The sequence below is a fragment of the Lissotriton helveticus genome, chromosome 1_2 (assembly GCF_964261635.1).
Source record: "Lissotriton helveticus chromosome 1_2, aLisHel1.1, whole genome shotgun sequence".
Lineage (NCBI taxonomy): Eukaryota > Metazoa > Chordata > Amphibia > Caudata > Salamandridae > Lissotriton > Lissotriton helveticus.
The window spans coordinates 100,856,112-100,874,807 of record NC_136058.1 but is presented as its reverse complement, the minus strand read 5'-3'; positions in this window follow the sequence as shown (position 1 = coordinate 100,874,807).

Sequence of the window (18,696 nt, the reverse complement as noted above, 5' to 3'; positions counted from 1 at the left end):
AAAACTCTAAATGCCCTATTTCTGTATTTTATTTAGTTTACATACTTTTTACTGGCCAGCAAATATCTAGTTGCTGAATATTTAGGCGGGTATCAAATGGTCAGCAGTGCTGCCCTCGGGTGTGAAAGGAGGGTGAAGTCACTTCATCTACTTCTGGCATTTTAGCGAATTAACGCCAATAGCAGGAAAGAACTGACACCTAAACATGGAACAAACCCAGGAATGCCATGTAGAGCAAATTGTAAAATAGTAATATCTCTCATGAAAATATTTGGCAACAGTGCAAAAAAATAACTGAAGCCGGTTGGTATTCATGTAGATAGCTTACTTAGTATATTTTTATAGACTCTTGTCCAAAGCAAATAGAAGTTGAGTAAGACTTCTTTAGGGGAATGTTCAGTATTTGTATGACAAAATAATTCCGGAAAATGTGTGAATAATGAGACTAGCATCTAATAGGGTAACTATGAAAATGATTCGGACAAACGGGAGTAATTACAGTGCGAGGAAAAATACTGGTTGTAGACAAAGTAGTATGTGCTGTGTTATGGTAGACCGTTAAGTGGCCAAAATAACCAGACCATGCAAATCTAATCCCACCCTTCATTTATTTTCAGAGGCACAATACTGTCTAATCTAACAAGAAAACAATTACTCCAAGACAGAAAATCCCTACACTTAATATTACCTAATTTAAGCATTTCCTCTCCTGCTAACCTTGTCTCTCTACTCCATCCCCTTAAACTTTGTTACAGACAATATCCTCATGCTCAACCTCCCACCCTGTGCTCACATCAACCTGCACCTCAAATAGCTCATTGGACTCTCTGTCCAGAAACGAGCACTCTTCAAACTCCACACACACACCTACACAACATTGGCCACATGTACCTCAAGCAACGTAAACTTCCACAAACCTACCAGACACCTCAACTCAGCTGGATTCCTACTTGCACACTCCCCTCACATGCAGAGCCAGATCCGGTGGTTGTTCCTTCTCCTAGCTCGCTACTAAACTCTAGAAAAACCTGTCCCTACACATCCGAGCCACTTCCTCAATTCTAGAATTCTACAAGTGAAATGAAGACCTGGCACCAGCCCTATCTCGTCCCATACAGCTCATGCTTTAGCACCAGATTACCCTCTTGGGTGTCGCGTGTGTTATAGAAATGCCCACATCATATAATATTTCTAAGCCTGTTGGCCTCGGTCCTCAAAGCAGTCAATTGTCCCCCCCCCCACTTTCCCTCTTGGCCCCTCTTCATCTAAATGTAACTAACTATTACATGGATGCTCATGAATATTCTGCCGTTAGATACTATGAAGCACCTTCCTGCTTCCAAAGGACTCTCCTTGGCCTGCCAAGTTATCTCTGCCCTTATTTCTAACTTTGATGCGACCATTTGGCAGAGGGACACACAAAATAAGACTGTATGCCGATGACATGCTTTTAACGCTTACAAACCCAGCACATTCTCCCCCCTACACCCTCCACTTAATGAATTTAAAGAGGTGTCTGGATTCACGATCAGTCTTAAAAAATCCCAACTTCTGAACTTATCACTCATGAGTTAAACAGTGGAGACTATATGGTCACTGTTTCCCCTGATTTTGGCAGTGAAATGCATTGACTACCTGGAGGTAAAGATCTTCCCTTAATTGGAAGATACAGCCCACTCAAACTACGTATAACTGCTGCAATCAATGCAAGCCAAACTCCGCAAGTGCCAAAGTGGACATTTATCATGGCTAGACCACATAGCCACAGACAAAATGATGAGCCTACCTAAATATTTATATCTGGCCCCATCTCTTCCTCTAAGACAACAGGATCCTGAAGGATGGCCAACCGGCATAGGGTAGCCTGGGAGTTCCTCATATCGCTAATTACAAACATGCCTCCCAGCTTCACTACATGATGGAATCAGGGAGAGTAGCCTTTGAAAAGGCATGGTACTTTATGGGGCAAATGATAGCCAGATATCATATAGCACCATGGGTTCCCGGACAATCTTACATGTGCAGGCTATATTCTTCTGAAGTTACATGAGCCATGCTGGCCTCCTGGGATTCAGTTATGACAGGTTTGTCCTCTTCCCTATCACTGGTCACTCCTATTTTAGAAAACAGGCTTCACCCCGGGCATGGACAGCAACCAATTTGCTGACTGGTAAAAAGCTGGCTGTAAGCGACTGAGATTTGTTTGACCTCTAAGGAACTAAGGAGAACATGCATCAAAGCTTTTTGCGACCGCAAATGGTGTGCTTTGCAAGAATCGGCCATTTGTGATCGCAAAATGGGCTTTTGCGATGCATTAAACAATTTGGCGTGCGCAATTTTGGTAATCGCAATTTTTGCGATTTCCCAAATTGCGATTGCATTTAAGGAATCGCAATTTGTGATTCCTTAAATGCAATGCAAGAAGCAATTCCAAATAGCAATTTTGGTATTTGGGGCCGCAATTTACCGAAAAGTAAAACAAAACAGTATTTTGCAAAAACTTTGAAAAATGCACTAAAGTGCATTTTTCAAAGTTTCATGTCACACAGACACATGCCCTTGGGGCATGTGTGTTCGCAACATGGGTGCACAGTACAATTTCAGGGGTGCAACAGGGTGTCCTTTGACACCCTTGCACCATTGAAATTGCATGCGCAATTTGCGAGTACCAATTGGGGCTTGCAATTTACACATGCAATTTCCCATTCATTCCTATGGGCCTGTAGGCCCATAGGAATGAATGGGAAGCCATTCATTAATTGCGACTCGCAATTTGTGACTGGCAATTGAGGAATGTATAGGAATTGCTATTTTTATAGCGATCCATACATGCATAGGTTTTTGCGAGTCCTTAATTGCCATTCCTTAATAATTGCAATTAAGGACTCGCAAAATCCTACCTTGATGCATGTGCCTGTATAATGTTGGAACAACTCAATCAAGATTACGGCCTCCCCGAAACCGAGAGGCTGTGATACTTACAAATAAGACACTGGGTGACTCACAATTTTTTTTAACCAGCATCATTCAGTACTTTGACTGCCTTGAAAAATGGATCTTCTTCAAATGGGAAGATAGACGGTAAATTTCAATTTCTATAAAGCTATTCATAAGGACCGCTCTCAGACCTGCTCGTCTGGCAAGCACCGATGGGCGGCCAAAGTGAAGAGGTCATTCACAAACAAAGATGGTCAGAGAAACTAGCGAGAACCCAATTAAGTGCGGCCAGTTCCTTGACGAGAGGGTCTCTTACAAAAAATATGCATTACTCGTATTATACCCCTAACAGGGTTCACAAATCGGCCCCTGGTGAAAGTGGCTAATGCTGTAGTAATGCAGGGACACTGCTCCACCTGCTCTGGCATTGTCCCAAACTTCAGATATAATGGAAGGGGGTCCTAAACAGGAACGAACGCAAGTTTGAGATCCAAATGCTGAGGTTCCCAGCGTATGTCATTCTGGGGGCAAAAGAACGTCTCTTGTACCCTGTGAAATCCCACTGGGGATGCCAAATCACACTATTGCCAGGCTCAGCCACGCAAGCTTTACTGAACCTCTTGGGTAAAGAAGAAACACCTATCCATAGATCCTGGCTATACCGCGGGTTGGAGATGTTGAGGATGGACAAGATCACTCTAGGTCGGGGAGAGGTTCTAGTTTTGACTCCCTTTGGACGGCGCTTCTCTCAACGCTGTCAACAGTTCTATGAAATCAACTGCCCTGAATACTTAGAGGTTTTGAAGATCGTCCCGTCATCACACGGCCACCCTAACAACGACGAGTCGAATATACCCCAAATGTAGAACATGTAGGCATTTACAAGGAGGATGGTCAGCAACTGTGAGCTAAAGGTTGGTGGGGCCTTCAGGGGCATGGGAGGGGGGTGCTGAGGAAGAATTTTAGTACAGTTCAGCACTGTGTTGTTTTCCTTCATACCGCCTTGTTAAACCTGGACACTGCGATTTGCTCTGTTCTTTATACATTTCATGGAAAATGCTTGCAGTCGGTCCTGACTGCCTTGTGATGTAGGCAGGTGGCTTTGTATTTAAATGAATAAAGAAAGATAAGCCTAAAAAATGTGGCATAACCTGCAGATTTTTCTGCTTTCCACATCAAATCTTCATTTTTCCCCTTGGTCATTTCAACCGATTTCCTTGTCGAAATGTATCTATGGAAAATTGCGAGATTGTGATGCTTGGCACGAAACCTGTATATCTGATATATTTCATAATAGAGTTACTGCATACATCATAATTACCTGAACCAATTGTAATCAGGGACTTAATCACTGAAAGTCACTTTTTTCAAAGTTTTAGATCAGATTGAGAGGTACAGTGTGTACACTGTAACATTTAATGAATATATATTTAAAGGTTTTTAAGTGCACCAATGAAGGTGCCTTTGAATAAAAAACATGGAACTCCCATCTAAATCTAAACAGCCACCATTACTTCAAAACACATGACATAACTATCTATTTTTGTGAACAGTTAAAAGCTTTGATTTTCAAATGCAACGTAACAGATGCATTTGAATACTTTTGAGACTTTTAATTTGTCCGTGTTGTATTCAGTCATAACGTTTCTTGAAACCTGTTTTTTCATTTGACTAATTGCATAATTTGTGTTCTGCACAACACTTTCTACACGATATTTCATATTTTAGACCTTGAAGGATGAAAACAAGAGAGGCCCCAGCAGAAATTAGAATAGGAGTTTTAAATCCCCGAGAAGACACACATTCCATACAGATGCATATTGTTCCATGTTTTGTAATTGTATTTATCTAGTGCTTCAAACGCCTTACATCAAAATGTTATATTTCTTTTTCCACTTGTGCAGTTCTGCATGTTATGAGTGGTAAACTCACAACTAAAATATAAAAAAAAGGGCTTCAATGCTTACTTTCTTGAAACCCCAAATCTGTCAGACATACTCTGTGTTGTATTATCCCTGTGACGGGACTTATTGTCTCACTTTTGTTGCTCTGGCGTGTTACAGAAGACTCCTGCGGGTGCTGAGATGTGATAACAGAAGCTTTTATTTCCCTCTGCTACTTTCTCACCTGTGCAATGGACCTGTTTTTTCTTAAAGGGAAAAAAGTAGGCGGAACGTGCGGCACAGTCATCTTACTTGGTGAAAAAACAAAACACAGACTGTCCTGCTGTAAACAAGCTTAAGAGGCAAGAAAAACACTTTAGAGTTACTGACCTGGCCAGACCGAGCTGCCAGCCCCAGTCCAGCCCAGCCAGGGCAGCTGACCTGGGGGGTGGCTAAAGCGCCGTCAGCCCAATGGGCACTGCCCGCCTGACTGACGTTTAAGCAAAAAGGAATGAGGGATAGTATTTGAGCATAAAGCCAGAGAAAGAATGGTAGAGATTGGATCAGCACTTTTTGGCCTCGGTGGGAGCTGTTTTCATGTTGTGCATGTATGACAGATGAAGCTCACACGTGTTGAAACAAATGCAAAGCTGCACATATACCAGTACTTTAGGAATTGTGTGCAATAATCTTAAATTGATAGATTCCAGACATCCGACACATTCAACATATGGGAAGAGCCCCAGTTTAAGCGGCTAAGACACTCTCCCTTTTATTATATTTGTGTCCTCTTTCACACGCATTCTTTTCAGCTTTCAAAAGAACTTCGATCTCAAACTGAACTCACACATCAAATAAACACCGAATTTTGCAACAATGCAAATCACATTTTTATATTTTCAAACACTTTCAGGCATTGCTTACTCTTCAAACTTAATTTCAAAGTCGTGTTTTACTGTACTCGTCAAGATTAATACTTTTTATTTACTCACTCCTAAACATTCACCCTCTCCTAATCTTGGAGAAGTTGGAAACTGCGTCTGTGTGCATGCCTTGTTTGAATACTCGAGTGCTGAATTTGTGTGCCTCATTTAGATTTTAAACGAAATGTGTGAGCTTACGGATTTACCCATTGATTGAAATTTGAGCATTATATGCTCCCCTCTATATTCTAGTATGTTTTGTGGTGACAAGATTGTACAAGTGAAGTTATCAAATACTTTTAAAATACATTTGTAGGGGACTGTGTTCAGCACCTGAGTGCCATAGTTAAACTGGTCTTAAAAATAAAGTCTAGTGAGTATATTCCCTACCCCAATAAAGAGGCCACATTTTAATCCAATTTCAAGATGGCAATTTAATATAATCTGGGATTTAACAATGAAACGCTGCATCTATTGAGATGCTGTATAAATTAACAGAACTTGGAGAAAAGGAGTCTTAAGACCTCCTATACCGTTATTTTTATGGAAAATGTATTGTTTGGGATGTTAAGGAGACCCAAGAGACTTGTCTGGTGATGAGCATTTTACGAATCCTGCCAGTTTCACATTCAGTCATGGGTAAATGAAAAATGTTTAGGAACGTGTCTTATTTACCTCGCCATTAAAGGTAAGTATCGCAGTCAAACATGTTGAACCCTCTTGGGTGGACCAAAGCAGTTACACAGCTGCCCAGAAGTCAGGCCTTAGATCCTCAGATCCTCAGTCTTTTCTGTTGTTAGGATTCCCAGGGAAGATCAGCAGCAACCAAACCCTCTTTCTACATTGTTAGGATCAGCAGAAATGCAAATAATGCAGGAAGAAAATGTGCATAAAAAGGCCAAGAAACAGCCCCACGGCAGCCAAAATCTAAATAATCTACTTCTCTCCACCTGATTCTAAAATAGGCAGAGGGGTGTGTGAAAGTCACACCCCTTGGCTCCCTGTCAAGTGAAAGTTTTATTTTTCTGAGGTTAACCACAGGTGCTGCAAGTTTAAGATTTTGCAGTCTCCCTCTAAATTTTCACCAGCTTCTGGTGGTGTAGTCAACATTTTTGACTTTCCCAGCTAAAGGTTTTTATACTTGACTGTGTTAACAAGACTCAATATTACACAGTAATGAAGCTCCTGTTGATTAGGCCTTGTGTCTAAAACTGTTGGAAAGCGTTAACTTTGTACTTTGGGTCTAACAGGAGTGATGTGCTCTTTTGCCTCTTACTGCCTTCACTGGTAATGACATTTATCAATATTAGGGTAGTAGCACAAATAGGGATTTGGAAGTTCCACATGGGACAAAAAAGAGGCTGCAAGGAGACTTGTGCTGGAAGAAGAGGACTCATTCAAGGACTCAAGGACTGTTGACTCCTGCTGACACCCATGGAGTGGAATTGATAGGTCAAGTGGTTGGCCTGTGCTTGCTTCAGGAACCAAAAATGCAGAGGGACTCCTGGCCGAAAAGAGCCCAGCTTACCGCAGAGGACTGGATGCTGCAGCAGACATGACTGGTGAGACACCTGGCATCAGGGGCGTAACACAGGCCCCCGCAGCCCACGCGGTGCGGGGGCCCCTAGCTCCAAGGGGCCCCCTCGGCACTGAACTCTGGCCGGTAGAGTTCCTTTTTGAGCACAGAGGGGGCCCCTCTAAGTACCGTGCAAGGAGGCCCCCTCACTTTTCGTTTTGCCAGTGCCTAACATCTAGAAGTCTAACTTTGAGGAGCCAGGGCTGCAGGACTGTCCCGAAGGAACTACTCCAGCAATTGGAAAAAAAGTGGTACTCCAGAGGACCGGTGCAAGGTGCTGAGGCCTACTCAGGAAGGTCTCATTCTAGCGTCTAGAAAATCAGTTTTGGTCTTCTCAGAGCTTTTTTGCCATGGCACCTTGCGGTATATGCATCTGGCCTTGGAAGCCCTGTTGGGTTGAAGCTTCCAACATTGCCCCTCAGAGGATTTCAACATTCGAAAATCTAGAACCTGTGTAGGGTGTGAAACCTATTTGACCTGACGAGCAACTCTGTTGACCAAGAAATCCAGTTTTGTTCCACTCGGAGCTTTTGGTGCTAAAACTAGCAGTTTAAGTGGGACCTTGATAATGACATAACCAGTTTCAAGAGAACTTCACCAGCCACCGCCTTTGACCTAGACTTGCTGGAATATTTTGACTTTCATTTCAGAGCCCAAAGATAAAAATGTTAACCGGGATCATCCACTTGGTGTATCTGGAGCCATATTACAATAAGTGCTGGGGGGGCGCAACAGGCGTTTGCATCCGTTGTGCACGCCAATTGGGCACTTTGGCGCAGAAGCGCAGATGCTTGCGCGTCCCCTTCTATAATACTGATAGCGCTGGCGAACTTAAAGCACTAGCGGTATCAACAGAAGATGATCCCTCATTTGCATAGGGTCATGCCCTATGCAAATGAGGGAATTCCTTTGACTCTACGCCCGCTCCATATTACAGACGCAGTCACAGAGTCAACAAAGCCTTCAGGTGGCGCACTGACAGTGCGCCATTTAAAAGGTGGCGCACTGTCAATGCGCCTCCTGACAGCAGCCCTCTGCAGGGGGTAATGGAGGTCCAGATATCCCCTTGCAGGCGGGTACAGTCACTGACTGAACCCGCCTGCAAGGGGATCTCCAAACCCCTTTGAAAGTGCAGGTGGGTGCCGCCCGCACTGTGAAAACACGGAGCGGCTGCTTCGTGTTTTCACATGAATGTGCGGCCCTGGGGGCAGCGCGAGTTCGCAGCTTCTGAAACTTTGAATCAAAACCCATAAATCCAGAAATCAACGCAGAAGATTATTCTGATCAATTATTAACAGGAACCAAAGACGAAAATATATATTTTTTTAAAATAGGTTCTTTAGACCAATTGCATCATAATGGAAGCATTTCACATTTCACCCAAGCTCAATGAGCATCATCTTTTCATTTGGCTGTGTTCCTGCCATTTTATTCCAATTTGGATGCAACCATACCTCTCAAATTTTCAGGTTGTGGCAGAGTTTCTCTCCTCCTGGGTCTTCTGAAAATGCCCATTTGCCCTTTTCCCAGAATGCACGTTGGTGGCTAATACCTATATGCACCTAGCTATGTACAAATGCTATTGGCCTAGGAGACAAGTATACAATTAGTGACCTCATATTATTTTATGTGCGTACAAATTTCAATGTCTGCAACTATTATTGTAAAACCTATGCACACTAAGGGCCTCATTAGGATGGCGGACGGACCTGCGTCCGTCCGCCACCCCCGTGGAAGAGGGACCGTCCGCATGGGCAGCGGCGGTCCCTCCATGCAAATTAGGATGTGACCGCCACCCTGGCGGTCACATCCTGTATCTTTAACCTTGCGGCGGGTGCTGCTTGAAGCAGCACCCGCCAGAAGGTTAAAAACAGCATGTTTCACATTTAAATGCACAAAGCGGCAGGCACCGTGCGGCGCCTGCCGCTTTGTGCATGCAACTGCAGGGGGGTACCATAGGTACCCCCCATGTGCACCCCCACCCCCCCTTTACCCTGGGGGCCCGCAAGGGCCCCCAGAAGCAAAAGTCCACATGCTTTTCCACGGCGGAAAAACCGCCGCGGAAAAGCATGTTTACTCATGCTTCCTAATTTGGCTGACGGTGTCTTGCAGACACCGCCACCAAATGGCCCGGCGAAACCCGCGGATCAGCGGCGGATGGACCTGCCGTCCGCCGCTGGTCCCCCACATTCCCACCGCCATCCTAATCTGGCGGTGGGTGTTTGATGTGGCCACGGCGGTGAATCCGCATCCTCCGGGCCGGCGGTGTCTTACGCCGGCCCGGAGGATGCGGATTCACCGCCATCCTAATGAGGCCCTTAGTTTGTAAACATTTGGATTCATTAAAAGAAACATGAAAGTTTCCCCCTACACTGGTTCTTGGAGCAACAACTGCAACCTAAAATATCTAGCCTATTCTATGCATTGGACGGCCCAGACTGTCCGACGTCACAGTGGGCGTGTGAGGAGGACAGCCGGAGGCCGAAACGCACACGTGCCATTTTTTTCAGCAATGCTGCGTAATGTCCGCCGCGGTGAAGAGGTTAAAGCTTCCTTGAGCCTGGGTCTGTCCAGTGAGGATTGAGGAGGGCACTGCATTGGAGGGCATCCCCAACATCAGGTCATACAAAGGGGGTCTAGATCTGATGCTTGAGGGGACCCTCAGGTCAGGGGCCACAGAAACTGTTTTCAAAAACAAAATACAGGTACACTTGAGGGGCACCGGATAAACAGTTTGGATGCAACTGCTGCACAGATGATTGGGGTCTAAGTGAAGTAATCTATTTGGCATATTGACATAGATAAATAAATCAGTTTAAAAAGAGCCAGCCGATTGATCCATAAATCATTTTGTTTATCTATTTTATGTAATATAGTACGAGCAACATATCACAAGCCACAAAATGGCATGGAAAGTGCATTAATTGGAAGACAATTGCATAAAAAAGCGAATACGCTAAAAAAAAACAAGTCTACTACCATTAACAATAAGTCAGATAATAATGTGTAAATTGATCATGAATTATGTCATCTATATAACCAAAGAATGTGCAACCATCAGGAGGAATGTAAAGTAGTATAATTAATCAATTAAGAATGATACAAGAACACCTAATAATAGCTTTGCACACAGACGCATTATTTGATAATTGTGTCAGCCTAATTGTGCATAAAACATTTAATTACAGCCTACCAATTCTAAATTGAAAGTGTTAATTGTGATGCCTGCTAGGAATTACAAAACGGACCTAGGTTGAAAGGGAGTAGAATAAATACGGGCTCTTATGAAGAAAACCACGAAAGCAGGCGGTTGCTTGTAACGTTGGCGAGACTCGAATTCAGGGATATGTCAAATCGTTGTCTTCTGTTTCTTTCATTTGTTCAATTAGTACTATTACTGTAATAACATCAGCTATCTCTGTCAAACCTTTTTTACATTTACAGATGTACTTCATAATATGCAATTAATCATTAAAAAAGCAAAGCTCTGGCAATCTGGTGTGATGTCTAATTACTGTTTTTATTTTCTAACGCAAGCATATGCCACGAAAATGGAAAGAAAAGCTGGAAAAAACACAACGCCACCTTATCTGTGGCTACCATATGTTTGCAATTAAAATAAATAAATAAATAAACCGTTGTATACTATTCTAATAGAACGGTACCGGGTACTTCTTAGCAAGCAGTTTATTTAGAGCAGGTTTAGAAACCATTTGATTAGTTGTAATACACATCACTGGTGTTATACCTGACATCCTTGCCGTGGTATGTCTTCACCCCTCCTGTTTTGCTGGTTTTGTTTTTGTTGGCTTCAGTTCTCTGTGCACTTTACCACTGCTAACCAGTGCTAAAGTTCTTGTCCTCTCTCTCTCTATATAACATTGTAAAATTGGCCTACACCTGATTGGCACATTTCATTTACCTATACGTCCATAGTATATGGTACTACATGTACCTAGGGCCTGTAAATTAAATGATGCTAGTTGGTTTACAGCACTTATTGTGCCACCCACTATGGTAGCACTTTAAAGCATGTCTCAGTCCCTCTATTGAAGCTTGGAGTACAGTTTTAAACTGCCAATTCGACCTGGCAAAAGAAATCTTTAGTCAGGCATAAACCTTCCCCTTTAATACATATAAATCACTGAAAAGATAGACCTTAAAGGCCCTTAGGGCAGGGTGGCCTGTATTTAAAAAGTAGGACATGTGGGTTCAAGTTTTACATGTCCTAGTAGTGAAAAACTCCTAAAGTTGTTCACTACTGTTTGGAATATCCTTCCCATTGGCTAGCACTGGGTAACCTTATTACAGTTAAGAAGTGTTAATATTGGATTGAAAGCAGGTGGAGATATCATGTTTGGAATCAAGTGCATTGTAATTTAAAATCCTCTTAATGGTATGGTTGTATTTTAAGTCACAATACTGAAAATGCCACTTTTAGGAAGTTGACATTTCCCTGCCCTAACCATTTTGTGCCTCTGCCAGTGTCTTGGGTCACATGCCAGTGAATGGCTCTGCTGTTGGGCTTTGTGTGTTCCTCCCAGACAGTGACAGTGTGAGCAGGATGGATCATCCTGGGGCAGAGCTGTTCATTGTCCCACTCATTCTTCAAAGGGTCTGCCTACAGCACACACAAATTATAAATACATAAACCTGACACTAGCCTTTTGTCATCCTAGACGTCTTGGAGCATTGGCAGGGGAAGGGAAGAACTTTCTAGAATCAGATGTGAGGGTAGGACATGTTATTCCTCACACAAGAAGGTTGACAGCAGGCATAAATATTAGACCCTCGGAACACCTCTTCAGTACCCTCTTGGACCTGTGGAAGACTTCACAAAGACTACCCTGCCACCACATGACTGCTCTGCTGCTACCAGAGGACTGCCTGATGGAGAATTTGACCATCTTCATGAACCCTGCACCTGGACTCTGGAGTTAGTCCTTACCCCCCTAGGTGCTGTACCCAGTGTTGGACCCTTCTAAGTGGTTTAGTAGGTGCTTTTCCTGCCTAACGCTAAATCTTGGGACTCAGAAAAGCTTTCACCAAACACTTCTTGAAGAACCAAGAGAAGACCAGGACCTACCTCTCAGCCAATCCTCTCAAGGTGCATTGCTGGTTGACCTATCTTTATGGCAGATCCTGCTACATTCTTCTCCACAGCAACAAATCCTATTCAGCTCTACCTCTCGGGATGGTATCTGGATTCGAAGACCCGGTTCAGCTATAGGTGTTCATCATTCAAAAAGTTGTCTAATTGCGAAGGTAAAAATCTTCACTAGGCATTATGGCAACTGGTTGCCTTTTGACGATGCTAACGAGCTCCTCGGTCGTGCATCCAGTTATAACACTCAATTATTGTCAACGGCTTCATTCAGACTTCATTCAGTGGGTCCCTGGCAATGACAACACCTCCTCGGACACAGGTTACTGCCCTGCTGAGCTCTACCTTCTCTTGGACTATTCTTCAGATATATTTTTCAAGTACGATGGTAAGCTGAGACCGGGCTCACTCCACCTCTTGTAGTCGACCCAAGCTCCATCGTGATTGGCCTTAACTTTTGACTTTGACCTTGTTTCATGTGACCAGATAACTGCGGTCAGCACTTTTATCTTATAGGTGCTAGATTTTAGAAATTCATAACTCTGTTTTTACTAATTGAATGTAATTCATTTTGGTATAACTTTATGTATTAACATTTTCTCTGTTTTTCTAAATGTGGTTGGGATTTTGTTTGTGATGTATTTTTACTTTATTACTGTTTGTGTACTGCATAGATACCTTACACAGTGCCTCTAAATTAAGCCTGACTGCTTTTGTGCCAAGCTACCGGAGGATTCAGAATAGGTTAATGTAGTGCCTTTTGAAGAGTAATAAGAAGATGAGACTGGGGATGGGGAGGTGGACTAGTAGGATGAAGAAGAGAAACTGGTCTGGTCACAAGCCCTGAGCTACAGCAGCAACAGGAGGAGGGTCTCTTGCCCCCAGGCATAAGGTCCTCTCTCTGGGGTGCAGCAGCAAGAAGAGGATGGTCTCTTGCCCACAAGAGTATGGTCCCCTATCAAGGCAGGGAGCAGTGTTCCCACAACCTGTCCTCCCAGGAGCTGGAGGACAGGAGAGAGGAAAGGAATTTGGCCTTAGTGGAGAAACAAGCTGAGAGGGCCTTGGAAGAGAAAAATCCTTTTGGCCCATGACGTGACCTTTACCTCAAGGCCAAACAGTACACAGAGTCCAGCAGTATTGGTGGCAGCAATAATCCAGTATCCAGTGGATCCCAAATATCTGGTGCCTAACTTTGTTGTGGGGAGTTTGGCATCGACACGTGGTTTGAGGTTTCTGGGGTTGCCCTGGAGATGCACAGGGTCCTGAGGAGGATTAGAGAGCAAGTCTCTGGAGGCAAATTGCCAATAGAGGGAGGGATTCACTACTGGTCCTAGGACAGGGGTCAGGGCACAGTATCCCCTCATGAAGCATTCGCTTGTCAAGAAGTATGGTCAAACCCTGAGAATAGGCTGAATTTTCAGGGACAGCCAAAAGCTGCCCCACCAGTCCTGGCTATAAGGAGTTCTCAAAAGGCCCCCAAAACAGTTCTCAGGGGAAATATTCCCAGTCCCAACCTAACCAAAAGAAGAGTGGCGTCTCTGAGAAGAAATCCTCTGGGAAGTTCTCCCACAAATGCTAAGAGTACTATAGATGCGGCACATCAAGTGGGACACCAAATGGTCACTAGTTAGGGGCAGGCACTGGTGATGGCTAGTATTGCGCTGTGGTTAGAGGTTGTCACAGCAAGGGGTGTAGTGCAGAGGTTACCCTAGTGTCCATGTGTAACAAAGAGACGGTGCAAAAGGTACACATGTCTACCAATACTTCCAAGTATAGGGAATGTGTTACCATCGATGGGCAGCGTGTGGAGGCTCTGAGAGACACAGGTGCCAGTATGACTATTGTTAGATGTCATCACTTGTCCTCAGAGCAGGTAATTCCTAATTGATTCCACCAGTTTGTATTACAAGAAGGGTGGAGAAGTGTGGCTCAATGGTTAGAGCGGCAGACCCTGATGCAGAGGTCTAGCCCGGGACCAGGGTTCAATTCCCCGCCTCGGCGGGTCTTGGGCTCAAAATTCCACGGACCTGATAATTCTCGCCTCAGTGCCTATTCCAATCATGGAGTCCCACTCTGCAACTCTGGGCAATAGCTTGCTTAATCTCCACAACGGCCCCCACAACGCTAAGGATGCCTGGCCTCCACCTTGGGGGTGCCCAGGAGTGGACACCTCACAGGGAAAGCCAGGATGGGTTTCACAGCGGTATTCGTACAAGCGCCTTGAGACCCTTGCGGGTGAGTAGTGCGCTATACAAGTATCAATTTACAATTTACAAGACAACCATGGGAGTCACTATCCTGTGGGTCTAGTTCCCTTTGAATTAGGGGGGGCTCGCGGGTTCCTTAAGGGTAGCTGTGAGTCCAGCCATGCCTGTGGATTGTCTGCCCAGTAACAACATGGAGCACAACATCTGGAAGGAGGTGAAGCTCCGTGCCATCAGAGAGATTAGGGTTGCCTGAGTGGGTGTGCCTTACCTCATGGCCCATGGCAGCCAAGAGGTCCTGAAGCCTGGAAAAATAACCCAGGTTCCTGCAAAAATATAAGAAGGGGAGAGAGCATGGGAAACCAGTTACTAAAATTCCCACAGTCTGGGAGAAGGCTGAGACTGAGGGCAATGCCCCAGAAGTCACAGCGGAGGCCCTACCTGAGCTGGCCAGTTGGCAAGCTGAAGGGGGGTCTCTAAGGCAATCCCCAAAAGAGTGCCCTAATCTTGAGGGCCTATGGTGCCAGGCCTAGGCTCAGGCAGCTGCTGATGTTTCTGGTTATTCATTGGGAAAATAATCTTCTGTATAGTGAGCCTAAGATTCCTGGACCTGGTGCAAGCCATGTGTTGTTGCGTTCCTACTGATGATGCACCTATAGGGGGGACAAGATCTTTGCTAGGAGTGTTACCAACGTTTACCGGCCCCAGATGAGATTAACCTCATATGAATTCTGAGGATACTATCTTACCTGCCGAGCCATTGGGAAGTCAGGGAGATAATTGAAGTCTCCTCTGGCTCCCCTCCCGTTCATTGGCACTCCCTTTGAAATGCTGGGCATTGACATTATTGGGCCCCTGGACCCCAAGCCTTCCCCAGGCAACATGTTCATCCTGGTCTTGGTCAACCATGCCACTCGGTACCCAGAGGCAATACCTCCAAGGATGATGACTGCTCCTGCAGTGTCTTGAGCCCTGATGGGGATTTTCACCCGAGTGAAAATTTCCAAAGAAGTGGTGTCCGTCTACAAGAAGTCCATGTGGGAAGAGTGTGGGGTAACTTACATGTTCTCCACACCCTATCATCCACAGACCAATGGGCTTGCTGAGCGATTCAACAAGACTCACAAAGGCATGATTATGGGCCTATAAGAGCCCTAGACGCAGAAGTGGGACATCCTCTTACCATGCCAGTTGTTTGCATACAGGGAGGTGCCACATAAGTGGGTTGGGTTCAGTCCCTTTGATCCCTTGTATGGCCACCCCGTCAGCGGGTCTCTCAGACTTGTAAAGGAGGAGTAGGAACAAGCTCTGAAGAAACTCCCCCAGGATGTAGCTAGCTACATGTTGGCTCTTAGGCCTCAGATGCAACGCTTCTGAAAAAGGGTACAGAGAAGCGGGAAGACAGCGAGGAAGTTGTGAAACTTTGGCATGACCATAAGGGAACTATGGTTGATTTATTAGCCTAGTTAAAAAGTGTTGAGCCAGTAGAGACCCAGGCCCTGCAGGAACAGTGGTCTGGGCCATATGAGATGAAGGAGTGCTAGCAGGAGGTCATCTACCTGGTAGAACTCAAGACCCCCAGGAATCCCGTAAGGGTGCTACATGTCAATTGCCTCAAGCCTAAATTTGAGAGGTCTGAGGTTACCGTGCTCCTGGTGACATGATGGTTTGTACGAGGAGACTGAACCTGTCCTGGCTTCCTATCTTCCAAGGAGTAGGATGGGCCAGTAGAAAGTGTCAACCTCTCCCCTACCCTGACCCCAGAACAACGGAGGGACTGTCGCCACTTGCCTGCCTATTCTTAATGACCCCTGGACTCACCCATCTGTGTACCCATGAAATTGATAGGGATGACAGTATATGAAGAATAAGATCTACAGGCAGTCTGATATAGTGACAAGGAGGAAGTATCTAACATACTAGAACTGAGGGTGATTGAGCACTCCGACAGTCCTTGGTCCATCCCAGTGGCGCTGGTACCCAAGGCTGCCACACCAGAACTCCTGTTCTGTGTGGACTATAGTAGGCTCAACTCAGTCACAATGACTGATGCACACCCCATCTCCAGAGCTTATGAGCTCATAGATAGGTTGAGAGCTGCCAAGTTCCTGAGTAAATTTGATTTGATATCTGGGTAACCCAATTTCAGACAACAGAAAAATATTAATCTTATAGGTGGAAAGAAAATTCAGGGTGATAAGAAAATATTAAAACATGTGAAAACCTAAAGAATAAAAACGAAAAGCATAGACTACAGGATGCAACTCTTGCACTATTTCTTACCACCCAACCTATCCAAGTCCGCATCAAAAAACTTCAAACACAACCTCTTGAGAAGATACCCTGAGACACTGATTTCCGATCCGTAATTCAACCTGAATAAGGGCACCATTGTCAATGACTTAATATTTTACACCAGGAAAACTGCACTGCACTATGGTAAACAACCATATTAAATTTACTGAACATTACTGAAACCAGAAACATTCCGTATGGCACCAAAATTATGACCGCTCCCTCACAATACCTAAGAGCTGACCTCAACATCACAATCTATAAAAATGCCACTATTCGGATCCAAGCCCCTCAAAAGGATCTAAAAAATGTGATGTCCATTTCCCACCCTAATAGGCCAGATGCTTGCTTCCCACCCTTTAACGCATCCTAAAGCATGTTGGAGCAGTGGTCAGTACAGCCTAAAGTTAACTCCGGAGGGTAGGGGCCTCCTGCCCACATCTACCAAAGCACAAGCTACTCCTTCTCACCCCCTTCGCATATTTTCACCCTCTCCCAAAGAATGGTTTGACATTAATCTCCCCACTGTGTTGTCCCTTCAACACAGGACTCAAAGCAGCTTCTCCCCTATAGCCAATAGATTACCAATTACCTCACCACCTCAATCTTCCAATAATTCCATTAGAGTACCATATACCTCACTACCTCAACCCCTCAACAAGGCAACACCTATAAATACACCATCCGCTCATCGTCTCCATCCCACATCCCTAGCGGAAAACGCTTGGACCATCCAGAATTTGCAGCCCCCCCTGAAGCCCCCTACCTCCCTGCATAGCACAATAGGCCCTTGGCTCACCTCTCCACACAGAAATGCAGCCACTTGGAAACCGAACTCCAATTCTCTCTCGGGGATCCCCGACAATGCCAAGCCCTAACTCCTTTGTCCTTTCGCCACTAGTACATCCCTCACTAACAGATCTTGAGGCTCTGAACCGCCGAACAGCCAGCCTAGCTCAGAGCATACAAAACGCGACTCTTGAATTGAGGAACCTCCTACTCTTTACTGAACACTCCTTCGCTAAATTCAAGCATAGTCATAATTCAGTACTCTGCCCGCATACTAAGCCTTACCTTCAACCACTGTCGCTGGTTAATAGACAATGCCGCTCTCGCAATCAACTTAACTATCTCTCAGAAGATTAAACCCAAGCTCTTCTTCTATCCTATGAGGAGACACCTGCCACCTCTATTCCCCTTACTAAGGAAGGTGAATACAAGATCAATATGTTCTCAATCAACACAAACAGATCAATCCTTTTTCCCGTTTCCTGTTTCCCTGTGGCCACGCCCATGCATGCAACGCTGGACCCTCGCTAGGAGCCTCGATGCGAACCCGCGGGTGAATTTGGAAGGGTTCTGAACGGAGTTCATCTGCTGTTCACTGGGGGCTTGACGCCTGCTCGCTCCCGTTCGGCTCGGCTGATGAGACTCTTGGATTCTAGGACCAGCGGCGAACTGTCGTGACTGTTGGGACGTCGGGATGGTGTATTTTTGCGAGGTAAGGCGCGCTGGGCTGGGCTGGACTGGGCTCGGCTCTACCAGCTCGCACTCGCACCACTTCCTCCCTCTATGCCTGTTCCGCCTGCCGCTGCTATACCAAGCTCTCCGCCTCTCAGCTGGCTGCTGGCTCCACTCGCATTGCTTTAAAAAAAAAAAAAAAGCGGGACGAAAACGAACTTGACTCTGACTCTGACTCTTTGACACTTGCATTGCTTAAAAAAAAAAAGAAACCGAGCGGGACGAAACGAACTCGACTCTGACTCTCTGACTC